General features: G+C 39.1%; 2 long non-coding RNA genes across 2 annotated transcripts in view; one reads left to right on the top strand and one right to left on the bottom strand.

Moving 5' to 3' along the window:
* LOC309640631 overlaps positions 1-14,071 on the top strand; it is a 317,179-nt gene extending 303,108 nt beyond the window's left edge. The window contains exon 2 of the long non-coding RNA XR_014252322.1: positions 12,860-14,071. This is a non-coding gene — a long non-coding RNA (uncharacterized lncRNA). The remainder of the gene's footprint in view (positions 1-12,859) is intronic.
* LOC309640621 overlaps positions 7,749-18,615 on the bottom strand; it is a 487,501-nt gene continuing 476,634 nt past the window's right edge. The window contains exon 2 of the long non-coding RNA XR_014252312.1: positions 7,749-10,338. This is a non-coding gene — a long non-coding RNA (uncharacterized lncRNA). The remainder of the gene's footprint in view (positions 10,339-18,615) is intronic.

Raw genomic sequence — 18,615 nt, forward strand, 5'->3', positions numbered from 1 at the left:
GATGCAGCTAATCAGTACCCCCTCCTTCCCGAATTGAGTGTGACTTTGCAGCAACCATTGAATCATCCATTAAAGTACTTCCCATCTTCTTTGGGAAGAGTGTATATCTGCTTCAGGGAAAAGGTCATTGGAGAGGCTAGCCACCTGTCCTACCTTGTGTGAATCACGACCGCCCCCGCACTGTAGATTGCTGTATATCGGCAGTGGGGGGACATCGAGTGAAGGCCCCAACTTTCCCCATCCCTAAGGGTAGCTCAGACATGCTGTGGGGACAGAAATGAGAAGGGGCCTGCCACGGGACTCATAGTGACTTTGAGCTGGAGGACGGGGGTGGGGCTGGGGGAGTGGGAGGAAGATAGGAAATCTATGTGTGATATGTATCTATGCATTTTTAGAAAATTGGAAGGAAACACACTGAATCATATATAAAATAATTTATAAAATAATAAAATTGGTTATCTGATGGTGAGATTTCAGATGATTTCCTTTTCTATGTGCTTCTCTATATTTCTAAAATTTTCTGTAGTAAACATGTATTATTATTATTGTATTTTTTAAAAGTTATATGTCCTACACAAAAAGGAATCCTGGCCTTCCAAAAGTATGTGTTCTAAATGGGGTTTTCAAGTGAAATTTGTGTTTGGAATATTCACTTGGCTCTAGTGGTTATGACAGGGGGTGTTGTATATGCTTGTGGCGTCCTCCTCACCCAGGTTACTGTCTGTCACTATCAGTAGTACTAACATTAAGTTGATTGACATTGTCACAGGATAGTGATTTAAGGACTTCCTGCATTCTTTTTAGGTGAGCAAGTGATACCTTCTGTAGGAAATGGCCAGGAGCACATAGGGCAAGAGCTCTTCCTTGCATTTCCTAGGCTTCCAAAACCACTATCAAACGTATATTGGGCAAAATATATTATAACTTGTTCTATCGAGTATTACACACTGTGGTATCATCTCCTTAAGCCCTGGTGTGCAACGAAATATAGTAACTACAAATTTAGTTGCTCTGTTCCATCCTACTCCCCATCAGATTATTGGAGTATGCTGTCCTTTGGATCCAACCATATCAACCACATTCATTGAAATGCACCATCAGGAGTAAGATGGTGCCCTCAAGTCTATTAAGAGTAGATACCCACAAAAGTAAAGGGTTAAATATAGGGACATTTTGGGCCCATTTAATCTGGTAAATGGAGATGATTTGATTAACTGGAGAAGATCTTGGCTCCTAAACCTGCTAGCTCAAATGACAAATGTCCTTCTTCAAGAGGATCTGAAGGATGGAAGCCTCTTTACTTTTCTTTCATCTATCTTTCTGTCACCTTTGTGATGGGGAAACACAAGTAGGGTTGATTTTGAATTTTAATTCAAAGATATTATGAAGCATTTCACATGAGGAAGAAATTTCGACTTTTTGGTCATTTGATCCAGAAGGTCGAATAATTTCAGGGCAAGAAAAATGTGGTTTGTATCCTCAGAGGAATCAGCACATTAACCATCCTACAGGAATTTAAAACTATTCTGTGTGGGTTAATGGGTACAATTAACACAAAATTAGACACCATATGTAAGTTAACTGAGGATATTTAACACAGTTATTGACTACACAAAGCTCTGGACTGTGGATTAGGCAGTCTCGCAGTTTATTAGAGAATGTAACTAGCAAGGGTTTATTGGATTTCGTTATTGGCTCCAGAGTAGACTGGTATGGGAAATACCTTGGTGGGTAGTTTTCAGAAGAATACCTAAGTGACCATCATTTCAATGTTTGAAGTGGGTAAGGATGTATTTTCAGATATAGATTCAGTTTACCAGACTAAATTCTCTTCATACGTTCCTCCCCACCTCTCTCCAATCTTCAATGGCTCCCTTTTTCTCCACCACATTAAATAGACTTTTCTGCCCAACCATCAACGTCCTTCATGATTCTCCGTCCCTCATTTCACTTTGCCACAAGCTTTTGCTGGTCTCAGAGCTGGCCTCCTCGTCCCCCTCATCACCTGAGACCACTTTTCCTTATCTTCCTCCATGGTTGACTCCCATCTAGGACCGAACAAAGAATCATTTACTGAGAAAGAGGTAAGCCCACGGCAGAGAGAAGGAGAGAGATGCATATTTGAATGTGTAAGGAGGGCAGTCATGGTAAAAGCTGTCCTGAAATTTAAGCACACTGACCCTTTAAGCAAAAGTTTCTAACACTAGCTGACCATTGGAGTCACCTGAGAAGCTTTTATAAAATATGGCCACCTGGTTCCACACTCAAGAGATTCTGATTTAATTGCTTGAGGTGGGGCGCAGGCACCCAAATGTTTTCAGTTTTCCAGGTGGTTCTAAAGTGCAGTCAGGTTAAGAACTACTGCTTCAGGGCAAGGCTTCACAGAATTCGATGTTTTTATAAATCAGGGGTGTTGGGAGTGGGGAGCTTTTGTTACAGGGAAGATTCTGATTCAGCAGGCTTGGGTGAGGCTTGACATTTTGCATCTCTAAAAGGTTCCCAGGTGATGCGGCTGCTGGTTTGCTGACTGCGCTGTGGATGGCAGGGTCAGAACTGTGAAGTTGGAACGGGACACAGACGACATGTTTTACATCCAAAAAGAAGGTGAGATAAAGCACGCCTGCTGTTATACTGAGTTTCTGGCGAATAGGATGGGGATGATGATGATAATTCGGAAGCTGGGTAAATATAATTCACGTTTCCCCAGACCTCACCAACCTGTGAGCACAAATAAGCTCTCGTGTTTACAGTATGTTTGCAGTACTTACTCAGGTGTCTGCTTATCACCCTATTTGTACATCCCAGAGCCTCCAGCTCCCTCTCTGTGTCTCACCCAGTGATTTCTAAGCGGCCCTGGGGGTCTCTTACTTTATTTCAACAATAATTCTCTCAGGGTCTTCAGCTCAGTATCTCCTAGTTCATCCTGGAAGCTCAAGACACCACCTGGGGAGGGGTGGTCCTGCCACTGGGGCCAGCACCTGCCCTGACAGCCCTGGTGTCCCCTTTAAGGGCACGGTCTCCCAGGGGTCCCAAAGCTGCAGAACCCAGAGAGGCCAGAGCAGGGCTCCCTGACAGAGCCTGCGCCCTGCCGTGGCCCACGCACCAGCGGCGTTACTCCTTTACTCCCAGGTGCGTTCAGTGTGGAGTCGGCCCCGCTTGCTTCCCGCTGTGTCAGCCGGAGTCTCTTCAGGAATGGCGTCAGCCGCTACCCGTGGCCCCGCTCCAGGCCCAGTCCACGCACTGGCAAAGACACAGGCATCGCATCTGTGTCGGTACAAGAGGGAAAATGTGAATTGGTTCTGAACTGTGAAATCTGCCACCTGCAATTGAGCTCCTTACCTGAAGACGTATGGCAGTAGGATGGCCAGTGCTCGTGAATGCTGTAGGGCAGTGGTTCCCCATTTCCCCAGTTTTTTGAGTGGGAGCTCACCCTTTTTGGATGTCTTTCAAGATGCATCTGGAAATTAAAATTCCAATAAGATGGAGATAAAGTCTTGCTGCTCATGCCCAGCCCTACTGCTCAGAGGTAAGCCCTGTTGACTGTTTTGGTTTCTAAGTCTTTTCACGGCTACCTTCCCTGCTGAACTGTATGGTTTTACCTCTGCTTCGTGATTTCTTGGTTTTAAGCACTGTCTGAATTACCAGCGTGAAAAATGTGAAATTTAATTCACTTATACCATCTCCTTTTCTGACACCCTCCTGATTTTGCTGGTTATATTTTTTAATGACTGGTTCTTATTTTGGTTACTTTTGCAGTTTTAAGTAATGTGCTTAAACTTGTTTCTTGGTCCATACTCTTTAGATATTGTGTCTTTACTTACTAATGTGTATGATAAAGGAATTTACATGCCTGCGTATTCCTCCACTCCTCTCTTCTCTCCAAGTCCAGTTAGCTGTGTTGTTACTTTGTCTATCTAAGTGGAAGACAGAGTTTAGAAAGTTATGTTAAAATAAACATTGTTTCATTAAGAAGCCGGGCAAGTTGGCTGGATGAGCAAAATAGGAAATCTAATTTCATATCTGTGGGGATATCCCAAGAGTCAAAGTCAAATCCATTCTCTTCCCTTAAACTCCGTCAAATAGTCTGAATCTCGCAATGTGTAGTTTGTTTTGCTTTTGGAATTAATACTCTTGTACCGTTTTGTGCCCCTGGTGTTTTAAATTCTTTCTTGTTGAGAAGGTAAGTTTTTTTCCCTAATCACTAATATCTTCCAGCTGTTGAATACATTTTGAGGCCAGGAATATGCACTGGCTTTTCCTTCTAGGCCGTGTGTGTAGACATTATCCTGGGAGTGCTTTTTGATACACTCTTGAGTTTCGCTGTCCTTAGAGCCCGAGTCATTGTCTTTCTTTGATTTATTTTTCCTTTTGCCACAGTAGATCCTCAAGTTACTTTTCCAGAAAAAATAGATAGGTGTTTGCATGTCTGAAAATGAGTTTTTGCTTATCTGAGTTTTTGCATGTCTGAAAATGGGTCTTTGGATATCTGAGTTTTTGCATGTGTGAACAGGTATTATGTTCCCCCAATACCTGGTTAATATTTTGGTTAATTTTACAATCAAAATCATTTTCCTTCAGAACCTTGAAGGCATTTCTCTACTGCCTTCTAGAATTTAGAGTCACTGAAAAAGTAATGGTTAAGAGCACTAAACCAAACTACTGGTTTTGTTACCAAATTAAGGTTTAGCTGCTCATTGCTCAGGAATCCAATACTGAGAGACAAGTGTTGGGTAAAAGGAAAAATAGCTTTGTTGAGGACGCTGGCAATCCTTGGGAGAAGGTAGACTCACATCCTGAAGAACCAACTCCCCAGGTTTTGTTCAGAGATTATATAGGGAAAAGAGGAAAGGGCTACATTCTGGGGAGGGGAGAAACTTCTATTTTCAGAGACGATTGTCTCAATCACACGATTCCAAATAGTGCTCATGTCTCACTTGTGGCTGGAACATTATCTGAGCCACGAATCTCTGGTCAGCTCGTCCTTCTGGTTGCACATAGTCTGGGGTCTACGTGCTTGTGGGCAGCATACAGTTAACTTCTTCCACCTGGTGGGGATTTCAGTATCTGCAAAACAGCTCAAAGGATATGGCTCAGAATATTATCTATAGACCTTGAGGAGGAACTAAAGTCCTTGACTTTGTTTAATGGCTAAGCTATGATTATTTTGTCTTGCTTGACTGTTTTTCTTCCTTTCTGTATTTTCTCACTTCTCTGACTAAATTTATTCTTTGGATAAAGTTTTTCTACAGACAAGAGGCAGGCGGAGGACATGGGGCGGGGGGAGGGTCTGTCCTGGGAAGACCCCATGGGGTTCTGCTCAGTTACAGTTTGAATCCCAGTTCTGCCACCTGCTGGTTCTGTATCCATGGGTAAATTGCTCAGAATTTTCATGTGAAAAAAGATAATAATAATAACGGTGGTAGCAGTAGTAGCTAACTCATAGGACTATTGTGAGGATTGAATTACCTAATACATATAAAGTTAAAACAGCTGCTCATACACAGTAAGCCCTATAAAAGTGTTAGCTCTGTTTTGGAATTAATTTTATCATCATTATCTTTATCCTGAGTATTTTGAAATTTCATAGTACTAAAGCTCTGTGGGTCCTTTTGCACTCAATGAACTTGGTACTTGGAACACCCTTTCAAGTGTCTTCCTTTAGTTCTGGAAATTTAAAAAATTGTTTTAAAGATACTTTCATGGCTTCCATTTTCTCTCTTCTTTCTAGGATGTCTTAGTTAAATGTGGGCTGTTTTGGATTGAGATTATGTGTTTCTTCTTTCCTCAGATTTTCCATTTCTTTCTTTTCTATATTCTGGGAGGTTTTCTCATCTATTTTTCTTCCACCTAATTTATTACATTTTAAATTTCTGCATCCATATCTTTATCATAAACTATTTCTTGTTCTTTGCTCCTTTTTGGAGTTTTTAATGAACATAATACCTATCCATATCCTGTGGCTTTTAGTTAGATTTGTTTTATAATCTCCAATTTCTGCTAAATTATCTTGGTTCCTTCAGAATGTGATGACAATCATCCTTTATAGGTGCCTCACCTCTTTTGAACATTCTATATTTTAATATTTCTCCATGACATTAATGCAGATGTATTTTAAAAATCACATTTCCAACTCCCTGTAACTAGAACATAGACTTTGGTTCTGTTGATCAAAATATGTTTCTTTAAGAACTTTGATTCTAAAGTTGGTTATACAAGGAAACTGCTAGGACACCTGGCATCTATTTTGCACTGAGGGGACACAGGAGCAAATTTCTCTGAGATCTGCAGCAGCAGGGACCACAGCAGATCCTTTACCAGACTAGTTCTGCAATATGGTTCTGGGAGATGTTCTTGGAGACTCCAGGTTGACTCCTCCTATTCTTTCAAGATTGTCTAAGATGCTGAATACCCAATAACATGCTTGCCTGATGATGACTCTCTAGCTGGATTTATCCCCCAAATTCCAGATTTTTTTCAAACTGCCCACATAACCTTGCCACATGGACACCCGATGAACCCCACTTCCTGGTATTCATGCCCTTGTATAATCCTCTTTCCTTTGAGTGTGGACAGGCTGAGCATATTGACCTGCTTCTAATGAATAGAATATGGCAGACATGATGGGATGTCACATCTAAGATTATGCAAATAAAAGACTGTGGCTTCCAACTTGGATGCTCATTCTTTCTAGCTCTCTCTTAGGTCATTCACCCTGGGGAAAGCCAACTGCCATGTCATAAGGCAGCCCTGCATAGAGGCCTATGTGGTCAGAGACCAAGGCCTGCCAAGAACCACATGAGTGAGCTGGGAAACAGATCCCCTCACTCTCAACTGAGCTTTCAAATGAACCCATAGCGCCAGTCAACAGCTTGACTGCAACTTCATGAGAGACCTTGACCTAGAGGCAGCCAGCTGAACTACCTGATTTCTGGCTCACAGAAAGTGTGAGATACTAAATGTTTGGTGTTTCTCAGCCACTTCATTTCAGGGTAATTTGTATGCAGCAATAGCTCACTAATACATATATCACAAATTTAACTTGTCTAAAACCAAGCACTGCCCACAGTGTGCTGCTCCTCTCATAGTCTTCCCCATCTCAATAAATGACTACCCTATCCTTTCAGTTGCTGAGTCCAAAATGTTGGAGTTATCCTTGACTTTTCTTTTTCTCTTGTAACTAATAGCCAAACCATCAGCAAATCCTGTCAGCTCTATCTTCAAAATATTTCTAAAATTTGACCATCTGTCATCACCTTCACTACTAGCACCCTGGACCACTTCTTGTTCCTGGAAACTCACTGAGATGATAAAGGTGGTAAACTTAACTGCTCAGTATGTCATCTTCAATCAGAAGATACTCCATTATATTGTAATTTTTATTTCTTATCATCCCCACTATATGGTAATGCCTTTATTTTTCTACTTGCCTTTATTATTTTTTTACCAGAAGCTTTTGTTCCTGGTGTTATGAAATTTTATAATGATATGTATGCCTCTGGGTGTGGGCATTTTTTATTCACTGTGCTGAACAGAAAAATTTACTTCTCCTTTACTTCTGGAAAAATTTTCACTATTTTTGGATAATTTTCTACTCACTGTCTTATCTCCCTGGAGCTCCTATTAGTTGGAAATTGTACCTTCTGGGTAGATTAACCACCTCTCTCATCTATCTTGTTTTCTATCTTTGTATTTTTTTTTTTTAATCTCCTTTCTGTGAAGTTTCTTCATCTCCCTGTCCTTCAATTGAATTTATTTTGGCTCTCCTATTTTTAATTTCCAAGAGTTCTTTTTATTCTCTATTTGTTCCTTGTTCTTGGCATTTCTTGTCTTATGAATACAATATCCTCTCTTATCTCTTGGAAGATACCAGCTCTACTTGGTGGGTTTTGTTTGTTTTTATCTTCTCTATTTCCTTTGGATTTATTTCTTCTCTTTGCTTTGTGTTCTTTTGCTTTGGATGGCTTTTCCAAATATTTGGAGGTTCTTTGCTATATGCTTTGTTAAAAGATTAAATGAGGCATATTAAAAATTTTAAGAGTTTATTTGAGCAAAAGTACATTCGAAGCAGCGCCAAATAGGAAGTGGTTAGGAGTGCTGTACCCACAAGAGCCAGGTAAAGACTTATATGGAGAAAGTGCAGAAGCAAAGAAAGGAAATTATTTGATTGGCTATAGTTTAAAGCCTAGTTGGCTGTGTGTGATTGGTTTTCCTTACTGTGTTGATCGCATAACCTTGAAGCAGTTACAGGCTTAGATTTTGCTGGCTCTAATGCCATACGGCTTATGTAAGCAAGCACCAGTCTAACGGTCTCCTTGTTTAATTATTTTAACAGCTTATAGTCAAGAGTAAGACCACGCATGGATTTAATTTGCTGACTAATGGATTTCACTTTAGAATAATTAGGGCAATACTTGGGCATTTCTATGGAGGACATTTCTGTGGGATCCCGAGTAACATGTATATTGCAAAAGGGGTTATTCCCACATTGAGAGGCAAGGAATAGTAGCCAATCATAGAATAGCAAACATGAATGCTAAAGTATTATTGTCTACACATGATTTCCCTGCAAGATATTGAACTAGTCCCTTACTATATTTTATTATTATTATGCTATAATCTGTGGCCAACTTTAGGACAGGGACTGTTATTTATTCATCTTGATATTCCTCAATGCTTCAATAAGTGCATGTGGAATGAATGAATGGATAAACTAAGTGCGGTGGATATTTACTTAGAGCCTTGCCCAGAAATTCAAATAACACCAACCTAATGATGTTGGCCAGCTAACTGCTGACTGTGTCAGAGGTACCCGGCCAGGCCCTTTTTGATCCACCCCAGGTGAGGCAACTCAGATCTATGTGATGGAGACAAGGGTCTGCATTTGCTTAGCACACAGCAGGAGGGCCATCATCTCCGCTGTGCTGTGTTGCTGCTTATGCTTAGCAACGAGGTTAGGTTCATTCTTGGGTCTTTTTGTCAAAACTAAACATGGAGATAATGGCTTCCAACTACAGTTGGCCCTAGAATAACATGGGGTTTGAATTGCCTGGGTCCATTTATATGAGGATTTTTTTTGATAAATATACAGTCAGTCCTTTGTATTTCTGGGTTTTACATCTGCAGATTCAACTAACTGCAGATGGAAATTTCCATCCCTGGTTGGTTGAATTTGCTGATGCAAAACCAGATATACAGAGGGCCACTGGACTATGCCATTTTATATATAGGACTTGAACATCCATGTATTTTGGTATCTTCAGGGGCTCTTGGAACCAGTTTCCTGTAGATACCAAGGGACGACTGTATATAGTGATCCCTTCTGTGTATTTGATTTGGATATTCTTCCCTCTTGTATTTTCCACATTAAAGTGCTATCAGTACTGTCAGCTCTGTTGTTTCGCCATTTCACTAAGCTGAAGAGCCACTTATCTGAAAATGTCCTCTCTTTGAGACCAATGGTGAACATTATATACTTTTCCATCTAGGAAAAGGAACATTATCCCTATTCTTTTTTCCCTCTTTAAGTCAGTTTGTGTCATATTTTCTCCAACATCAAGATAATAAACATTTTTAATAGGCTTTCTTAATACTTTTTGGAAGTATAAGTAGATGATGCCTTTCCCACTGAAGCATGTATTATTCACTTACATCATACCAAGTACAATAATGGATAAAGAAAAGAAATTTTCCCTTCAGAATTTTACAATCTAGTGGAGGAGAAATACACAAACATAACTAATACAAGTTTGGCAAATATTATAGTAGTACTAACACCACAGAAACAGCATTTAGGGGATGGAGAATAAACCAGTGGTCTCTCTGTGATCCTAGCTGGGTTTACACAGAGCTTCTAAATGATTCTCAGATACTTAAGTAAAATTTTAAATTGGTAAAATTACCTTGTGCTTTACTTTTATCACTTCCAATTCAGATTTGTAAATTAACAAATGGAAATCTGAAGTGACAGGCAGGTGTGAAAGAGAACCCACAGAAACAGCTGCTTTAAGGAATAATATTGAACATGTATAAAAGCTGTTAATAAATAAAAAGAAGCCCATATGTGTATTTTAAAAATCCAACACTTCTTTTCTGGCTTGCTTACAATTCCTAAGAATAAAGAGATTAAAAAGAAATTAACCAAATGTGCTCAGATTTGCAAAGACCCTCAAGGAATCATAAAGGATAAGACATGAGTTAATGTGAAAGATTAAGAAATGATGGTTGTTAAAAAGGAAAGAGGAGAGCCTGCGTGTCTGGAGCCTGTGCTCCACAACAAGAGAGGCCGCAATAGTGAGAGGCCCGCGCACCACGATGAAGAGTGGCCCCCGCTTGCCACAACTAGAGAAAGCCCTCGCACAGAAACAAAGACCCAACACAGCCAAAAAATAAATAAAGAAAGAAAGAAAGAATAAAAATAAAATAAAATAAAAGATACGAAAAAGACATAATCAATATAAAAAAATGAACCTTGAATGAATCCAGGTTTGAAAGAGAAGTTATAAAAAAAAAAAAAAAAAGGAAAGAGGAGCAAGCATGAAAGACAGAACAAAGCCTCATGAATGTGGACAGGAAGTGAAACTGAGGTGAGAAGGTGGGTTTGACAAGCAAGAATGGCTTGAGTACAACTCCTCAAAGGAGCCCTTGGATTCTCAGAGTTCCCTTGGGAAACCAAGAGGTTGAGAAGGCTCCAGACCTCCTCAGTCCCCTTCTCCCGTCACCAACAAAGACCAAAGCAGCTCTGGGTGTGTCTCTTTTTCAGACTGTTACCGAGTCCAAGCTCATACTGCTCACTGCACGGCAGACCAGTAAATCGAGAGACAAGCTGTTGGGGCAAGGAATAACAACTTTATTCAAAAAGCCAGCAGACCGAGAAGATGGTGGACTAGTGTTCCAAAGAACCATTGCCCAAGTTAGAATTCAGGCTTCTTTTATACTAAAAGGGAAGGAGGTGTGGCTGGTTGTTGCAGACTTCTTGGTGCCAGAATACTTTGTTCTTGCAGCTGTCCACATAGGTCTGGACACAATGTTCCTATAAACCTCCAACAAGACAAATGGTATTCTCTGTTCTGCAACTTTTAATCTCTATATGAATGGAAAAGTGTTATACCTTTAAAGGTCAGAGCCGGAGAATGGGCTATCCTGTATATTTCAGGCTATAGGCAACATTCTTAACTTGTAGCAAAAGCAATGGAATACAAAGGTTAAAGTAAAAGAAACAGATCCAATATGGTGTCAGATTTGTTCTTTCCTATTACAAGATTGGACTACTGCATAAGATTTCATTTGAACCCAGTGTTTGGAAGTTCATGAAAAATTTAAATGAAGGTTACTGCATTGGCACAGAGAGTCATTCAGTAAGGTGGAAGTGGTATCAGTACAGCAACCTGAATCAAGACCAAATCACAAAAGCAGCAGTATAATGCAAGCCAAACGGACAGACTTCGGAAATCCTGGCAGGTACTCGATAAACTAAATAGAAAAAGCAGATCCCAGTAGTGTCTAGTGTTCCATAGGAAAGGCCAGGATGAACAGAAATCATTAAAGATCAATATTCTGACCTGAATGGCAACCTCAATTCAGTCATGGGGAGGAAACATTATGGAAATCCACATAGGAGCAAAGCTCAAAGAAAGACAGCTGCCGGTTAAAGCTTTAAACAACCGATTTAAAGACAGGCTCTTCTAAGGATTTAAGAAGAAAAGAAACATTGAGAGATATAAAAACAAAACAAATTGGGAGTTTACCCCTTAAAACACTAGAGAATAAAAAAGGAAGGCTCTGGGGAAAATTTGCACAAAGCTAAGAGAAATGGGGTTGTCAGTATTCACAAAGCGTTGGCCAGGTTGACCTTTGCCTTGACCTTTAACAAAGACCAGGTTAACCTTTCTTTTAGAAGCCAAAGGGCATTTGTAAGACATACTGAAACAAATCCCACAGCTGCAAGAACTTTCATGAGGGGCTCTGCAGATTTGAATTGGATGAAGGCTCTTCTGAAAGGGAAGTTGCCTAGTACCTTCCCAGGAGGCATGGTTAATGAAGGAATGTTAATGTCTATCAATCAGACCACAAAAATATAACCACACGATAGATGCAGAAAAAGCTTTCGACAAAATTCAACACCCATTTATGATAAAAACTCTCCTGAAAGTAGGCATAGAGGGAACTTACCTCAACATAATAAAGGCCATATATGACAAACCCACGGCCAACATCGTTCTCAATGGTGAAAAACTGAAACCATTTCCTCTAAGATCAGGAAGAAGACAAGGTTGCCCATCCTCACCACTGTTATTCAACATAGTTTTGGAAGTTTTAGTCACAGCAATCAGAGATGAAAAAGAAATAAAAGGAATCCAAATCGGAAAAGAAGAAGTAAAGCTGTCACTGTTTGCAGATGACATGATACTATACATAGAGAATCCTAAAGACTCTACCAGAAAACTACTAGAGCTAATCAATGAATTTGGTAAAGTAGCAGGATACAAAATTAATGCACAGAAATCTCTTGCATTCCTATACACTAATGATGAAAAATCTGAAAGAGAAATTAAGGAAACACTCCCAGTTATCATTGCAACAAAAAGAATAAAATACCTAGGAATAAACCTACCTAAAGAGACAAAAGACCTGTATGCAGAAAACTATAAGACACTGATGAAAGAAATAAAGATGATACAACCAGATGGAGAGATATACCATGTTCTTGGATTGGAAGAATCAACATTGTGAAAATGACTCTACTACCCAAAGCAATCTACACAGATTCAATGCAATCCCTATCAAACTACCAATGGCATTTTCATAGAACTAGAACAAAAAACTTCACAATTTGTATGGAAACACAAAAGACCCCGAATAGCCAAAGCAATCTTGAGAAAGAAAAACGGAGCTGGAGGAATCAGGCTCCCTGACTTCAGACTATACTACAAAGCTACAGTAATCAAGACAATATGGTACTGGCACAAAAACAGAAATATAGATCAATGGAACAGGATAGAAAGCCCAGAGATAAACTCAGGCACCTATGGTCACCTTATCTTTGATAAAGGAGGCAAGAACATACAATGGAGAAAAGACAGGCTCTTCAATAAGTGGTGCTGGGAAAACTGGACAGCTACATGTAAAAGAATGAAATTAGAACACATCCCTAACACCATACACAAAAATAAACTCAAAATGGATTAAAGACCTAAATGTAATGCCAGACACTATAAAACTCTTAGAGGAAAACATAGGCAGAACACTCTATGACATAAATCACAGCAAGATCCTTTTTGACCCACCTCCTAGAGAAATGGAAATAAAAACAAAAATAAATGGGACCTAATGAAACTTAAAAGCTTTTGCACAGCAAAGGAAACCATAAACAAGATGAAAAGACAACCCTTAGAATGGGAGAAAATAGTTGCAAACGAAACAATGACAAAGGATTAATCTCCAAAATATACAAGCAGCTCATGCAGCTCAATAACAAAAAAACAACCCAATCCAGAAATGGGCAGAAGACCTAAATAGACATTTCTCCAAACAAGATATACAGATTGCCAACAGACACATGAAAGGATGCTCAACATCACTAATCATTAGAGAAATGCAATCAAAACTACAGTGAGGTATCACCTCACACCAGTCAGAATGGCGATCATCAAAAAATCTACAAACAATAAATGCTGGAGAGGGTATGGAGGAAAGGGAACCCTCTTGCACTGCTGGTGGGAATGTGAATTGATACAGCCACTATGGAGAACAGTATGGAGGTTCCTTAAAACACTAAAAATAGAACTACCATACAACCCAGCAATCCCACTTCTGGGCATATACCCTGAGAAAACCATAATTCAAAAAGAGTCATGTACCACAGTGTTCATTGCAACACTATTTACAATAGCCAGGACATGGAAGTAACCTAAGTGTCCACTGACAGATGAATGGATAAAGAAGATGTGACACATATATACAATGGAATATTACTCAATCATAAAAAGAAACGAAATTGAGTTATTTGTAGTGAAGTGGATGGACCTAGAGTCTGTCATAGAGAGTGAAGTAAGTCAGAAAGAGAAAAACAAATGCCGTAGGCTAACACATATATATGGAATCTAAAAAAAAAAAAAAAGGTTCTGAAGAACCTAGGGGCAAGACAGGAATAAAGATGCAGACATAGAGAATGGACTTGAGGACACTGGGAGAGGGAAGGGTAAGCTGGGACGAAGTGAGAGAGTGGTATTGACATATATACACTACCAAATGTAAAATAGATAGCTAGTGTGAAGCAGCTGCATAGCACAGGGAGATCAGCTCGGTGCTTTGTGACCACCTAGAGGGGTGGGATAGGGAGGGTGGGAGGGAGATGCAAGAGGGAGGGGATATGGAGATATATGTATACGTATAGCTGATTCACTTTGTTATACAGCAGAAACTAACACAACAATGTAAAGCAATTATACTCCAATAAAGATCTTTTTAAAAAGTCCAATGCTGGCAATCAGGAGAAATATATATTCATATTACAACGCCTAGTGGCACTGTAAATGGGTTTTATCTTTTTAGGAACAATAAGGAAATATTGCAACAAGAACTACAAAATTGTTCACATTGTTTGTTCTGATAAGTTCACTAAGTATCGAGGAAATATATTCTGAAGAAAATGCAAGGTTTTTTTTTTTTTAAACAACAACATTCATACTGGCACTGTTTATAATTTTTTTAAAAATTAAAGAAATAATCCAAATTCTTAGTGTTAAAGGAGTAACAAGCTATGGGGTGTAGATTTTGCTATAGCTATTGAAACAACAAGCAGACATTTGTGTAGGACCATGAGGGATTAACACAGTCCAGATTTAAAAAAAAAAAGTAAAATGGACAAAATATAGGAAACAACTATTTTTGGATGTTGGGGACAACAGGCAGAAACGAATTGTGACCCTCGAGAAAAGGGAACAATTGAGATGAGGTCTCCCATTGTCAAGGCTTTTTGCTTAGAGGTAATTCCCAGACTGTAGCCCACTGAGAAAATTCCCAGACCCAGTCCACCAGTCTCTGATTTGAGGAGACAGATTGGAATTCTGCAAGGCCAAGGTGGCTAGAATTGGCAGAGTAGGGTATCCAAGTGATGAGAGATACATGAGAAAGAGCTTCAGAAATTTGGATTGTGGTCTCTTGAGTTTTGGACTGAATACCAGTGAGTGTATATCTAGAGTAAAATCCCATAAGGTCAGACTAACACAACTTCCAAGGAAAGGACAGTTGCTGGGAAGATCTATTAAAAAATAATTCTCAGAGGTTACACAGTGCCAGGAATGATTTGAGTTGCCTCCAGCCAGAGTTAAAGGTCTTATTGCATATTCGAGGTGCTAAGTAGGATCTTCAGGAAGGTCACACCTTACAAATGGAACTTAATTAACTCTATAATAATACACCTACCCTATATGAGTTTAAAATGGACCACAAAAGGATCAATCTAATCCACAAGTCAGGAAATGTCCAACATCCTGTAAAGGAATACAAAAAAAATCCAGCACTCAACAATGTAAAATTTAAAACATCAAGCATGCCAAAACAACCTGGAGGAAGAAGAACAAAGCTGGAGGTATCACACTTCCTGATTTCAAACTATACTACAAAGCTACAGTAATCAAAACAGTATGGTACTGGAACAAAAACAGATACATAGATCAGTGGAACAGAATAGAGAACCCAGAGATGAACCCACATTTTTATGGGTAATTAATCTCTGACAAAGGAGGCAAGAATACACAATGGGTAAAAGACAGCCTCTTCAATAAATGGAGTTAGGAAAACTGGACAGCTACATGCAAAAGAATTAAACTGGACTACTCTCTCACACCATGCACAAAAATAAATTCAAAATGGATTAAAGACTTAAATGTAAGACCTGAAACCATAAAACTTCTAGAAGAAAACATAAGCAGTATGTTCTTTGACATCAGTTTTAGTAATAATTTTTTTTGATGTATCTCCTCAGGCAAGGGAAACAAAACAAATAAACAAATGGGACTACATCAGTCTAAAAACTTTTGCACAGAAAAGGAAACTATCAACCAAATGAAAAGGCCTTCTACTGAATGGGAGAAGATATTTGCAAACAATAAGGGGTTAATATCCAAAATAAGGCTTCCCTGGTGGCGCAGTGGTTGAGAGTCTGCCTGCCAATGCAGGGGACACGGGTTCGAGCCCTGGTCTGGGAAGATCCCACATGCCGCGGAGCAACTAGGCCCGTGAGCCACAATTGCTGAGCCTGCGCGTCTGGAGCCTGTGCTCCGCAACAAGAGAGGCCGCGAGAGTGAGAGGCCCGCGCACTGCGATGAAGAGTGGCCCCCACTCGCCGCAACTAGAGAAAGCCCTCGCACAGAAACGAAGACCCAACACAGCCATGAATAAATAAAATTAAAAAAAATAGTAAAGCAAATAATTTAAAAAAAAAATCCAAAATATATAAGAACTCGTACAACTCATCAAAAAAACAACCTGATTTTAAAAATGGGCAGAGGATTTTAATAGACATTTTTCCAAAGAAGGCATACAGGTGGACAACAGGCACATGAAAAGATGCTCAGTGTCACTAATCATCAGGGAAATGCAAATCAAAATCACAATGAGATATCATGCCTGTCAGAATGGCCATTATCCCAAAACAGCAAATAACAAGTATTGGCCAGGATTTGGAAAAAAGGGAACCCTTGTGCATTGTTGGTGGGAATGTAAATTGGTGCAGCCACTATGGAAAACAGTATGGAGGTTCCTTAAAAAAACTAGAAATAGAACTACCACATGATCCAGCAATACCACTCCTAGGTATATACCCAGAGAAAACAAAACCCTAATTTGAAAAGATATATGCACCCCAATGTTTATAGCAGTATTATTTACAATCGCCAAGATATGGAAGCAACCTAAGTGTCCATCAATGGATGAATGGATAAAGCAGATGTGATACACACACACACACACACACACACACACACACACACACACATATATATATACACACACACATATATACATACACACACATACAGACAGCCACAATGGAATATGACTCAGCCATAAAAAGAATGAAATCTTGCCATTTGCAACAATGTGGATGGACTTAGAGGGTATTATGCTTAGTGAAATAAGTCAAATACTGTATAATTTCATTTATATGTGGAATCTAAAAAACAAAACAAATGAACAAACACCACAAAACAGAAACAGAGTCATAGATGCAGAGAACAAACCAGTGGTTGCCAGAGAAGAGAGGAGTAGGGGGAGGAAAGAAATAGGTGAGGGAGATTAAGAGGTACAAACTTCCAGTTGCAAAATAAATGAGTCACAGGTATGAAATGCACAGTGTAGGGAATATAGTCAATAACTATGTAATCTTTGTATGGTAACATATCATAATTAGACTTATTGTGGTGATCATTTTGAAATGTATAGAAATATCAAATCATTATGTTGTGTATCAGGAGCTAACATAGTGTTGTAGGTCAACTATACTTTAAAACAAAGAAGCTCACAGAAAAAAAAGAATCAGATTTGTGATCACCAGAGGCGGGGCATGGAGAAAGGGGAATTGGATGAAAGCAATCAAAAGGTACACACTTCCAGTTATAAGATAAATAAGTACTAGGGATGTAATGTATAACATGATAAATATAATTAACACTGCTGTAGGTTATATATGAAAGTTGTTAAGAGTAAATCCCAAAAGTTTTTATCACAAGGCAAAATTTTTTCCTATTACTTTAATTTTGTATCTATATGAGAGGATGGATGTTCACTAAACCTATTGTGATAATCATTTCATGATGTATGTAAGTTAAATCATTGTGCTGTACACCTTAAACTTAAACAGTGCTGTATGTTAATCATATCTCAATAAAACTGGAAGAAAAAAAGTAAAGATTATATAGAGAAAAAATATCTAGCATCAAATTAAAAATTCATAGATATACAATAAGGCAAGAAAATGTGAAAAATCAGTCAATAGAAACAGACCAAGGACTTCTCTGGTGGTCCAGTGGTTAAGACTCCATGCTTCCAGTGCAGGAGCCGTGGGTTTGATCCCTGTTCGGGAACTAAGATCCCACGTGCTGCACAGTGCAGCCAAAAAAAAAAGAGACCACAAAATGACAGATGATGGATTAACAGACAAGAACATTAAAGAGTCTAATATACATATTCCATTCTCAAGATGTAAATATGATCATAGTAAGGAAAAGAAATTGAAGATTTTAAAAGACCTAAGTGGAATTTATAGATATGAAAAATACAATGTCTGAAATGAAAATTTAACTGGGATTAGCATAAGAAAAGACACTGCAGAATTAAGAATTGCAGAACTTGAAGATAAAACAATAGAAACTATCCAACATGAAGCACACGGAGAAAACAAAAACTGAAAAAAAAAAAAAAAGAACAAAGCATTGGTGATGAATGGGACAACACCAAGTGGCCTAATGCACAAGTGGAGTCCTAGAAAGGGGGTGGAGGCCGAAAAGAGTATTTCAAGAAGTAATGGCCAGACGTATTCAAATCTGATCAAGAGTTTTTAGATGAACGAAAGGTGAGAGAATTTACTACCAGGAGGTCTACATTACAGGAAATGTT

The sequence above is a fragment of the Balaenoptera physalus genome (assembly GCF_965194825.1).
Source record: "Balaenoptera physalus genome assembly, chromosome: 13".
Taxonomy (NCBI): Eukaryota; Metazoa; Chordata; class Mammalia; order Artiodactyla; family Balaenopteridae; genus Balaenoptera; species Balaenoptera physalus.